This window comes from Thermobia domestica, chromosome 3 (genome assembly GCF_964235325.1).
Source record: "Thermobia domestica chromosome 3, izTheDome1.hap1.1, whole genome shotgun sequence".
Lineage (NCBI taxonomy): Eukaryota > Metazoa > Arthropoda > Insecta > Zygentoma > Lepismatidae > Thermobia > Thermobia domestica.
Window position 1 is genome coordinate 219,849,872 of NC_137456.1, and position 2,226 is coordinate 219,852,097.

The window sequence follows — 2,226 nt, forward strand, 5'->3', positions numbered from 1 at the left end:
GCCTTTATAAACAGTGAAGGAAAAGTTTCTCCTTCACCTCCTTTTGCTCCAAAGGGTTCACATTCATCGAAAAAATTAAATGAAATTTCCTTGGTTTAACGTCGCATGATTATGCTGTTTATGCTGGAGGAGACAGATCAATGAAAGTAAAGGACGCTAGCCAATATGCCGATGGAGAGGATTTACATAGTTCTGGAGTATCCATGTATCGAAATTCTTCCTTGGCTAAAACTCGAGAAAATAATGTATTTGTTAACCGAAAAACATACACAAAATTAGAAGCATCGCCAGCCTTAACTTGATTTAAGTTTACAGTTTCAAGATATTGCCCAAATCTCTAAGCTATCACCCCTTAATTAATCATTTAGTCATTGCCTCTCATTACTACGTTTAAGAGATTTTTTCTGTTTTATAATGAAAGAAGCGTAATCAATTTTTATAAAATCAGCTTTATACATTGTAGAAACTCACTCACATGCAATGTTGTTTTTAAATTATTAATTTCCATGCATATTTCACTCTCCACAAGACATTAAATACTACAGGAATGGGAACCATTTCTGCATTTAATAATAACTATATAATTTATGCCATTCATTTGTAAGCCTAGAAAGATTAGGCTACTTATAACATGTAAACTGTAACTTTTAAAATTGTTGGATATACTGCAGAGTGACGCTCTCCGCTCCCATATCCCACAGCTTACAAAGAAAATGATGTAAACACAAGAGCAGTGTTCTCCCCCAAGAAACGCACTTTTATCCTAGACAGGTAATACCTATGTCATCTGACATCACATGAACAAATGCGAACATGTTAAATATTTTTGAACACTTTAATATCAAAAATACAAAACACATCATTGATGGGATGCATGAGTGTTCTTTGGTTACGTCCAGCAACGCATGATTAAATAGACCTAGAGGGTGAAGAAAAAATAACAAAAATCTCTTTTTTATATACTCCTTCAACAAACACCCGACCTCAGAAGGGGAAGTCATAACTTAAGGTGATAAATGTCATACAGCGAATAATAATCTACATACACTACACAACCATATTGCTCTCCTGAAATTGTCGTGTTTATATTGTGCCACACCAACCAGTCTTATTTTTTGTTTCATTTCGAAGTGAAAGACATTCATTATCAAATTTCTTCATGGTTGGACTTCAGTGAGTCAGAAATTACAATAATAGACCAGTGCAAATAGACAAAAATTGGCCCAAATCCCGAATTTTATAATAACAAGCTGAAAATTGGTGAAGATGTTCACATTGTTCTTCGGAACAACACGTTCAAACTTCCAAAAATCCCACGTCTTGAAATTAAGATATGACGTCCTCAAGATGGCCGACGACGTTGTATCTTCTCGACATTTCAAGATAGAAACTTCGTTCTTGTTTCATTTCACTCATAATTTATTCAACATGATTATTTCTTGCCATACACTATTGTTGACTTAAATATGGCATTTTACAGTAAATGAAAGGAATGTGTATTTTCAATTAGTATTTCAAATTTTAATTGTGAATAACTTTGAAATGAAAATATATACGGAAAATGTTCTGAAGTAATAGTTATTCGTTGTTTTAAGATTTTTCCAACGAGCCCAAAAACCATTGTTTTACCTCTAAAAATAACAGAGCTAGCCAATTTAATGTAGAACTCACAGTAGCCGACTGTGTTTAAAAATAAGCACAGCAAAATCACTTCTGACGCTGTAAACAGATGGAAACTCAATTTGTAGTGCAAATAATAGTGGCAATATTCGGGATGACTTCTGTTACGTTAATACCATAAATAAGTGTGAAACATACAGCTTACGGAATGTTCTTAAGAGGAATATGTACGTTATAATTTTTTCTAAATGTTAATATTTCAATACTGATATATTCCTGTATTTAATGATTCTACTGGTCCATATTGTATTCTTTAGAAACAATTCCTTTTTAAAGAAATATTCAAATAATGAGTTATATTTTCGGTTCAATTCTTTCTGGAGGTGTTTTACGAAAAATACTAGCAGAACTGCTTGCCTTGTGAAACAAGATATTTTTGATTATAAAGTGAAACAAGATAACTTTCAGCCATGAAAATTATCACATAACAAACAATAATTGTTAGACAGAACAATAATTAATAAGCGTGCAACTGCTCATGTCAATGGAATATGGAACTGTCCATGTCACTGCTTCTAGTTCAAGCTCTTCCATGTCATCATCCTC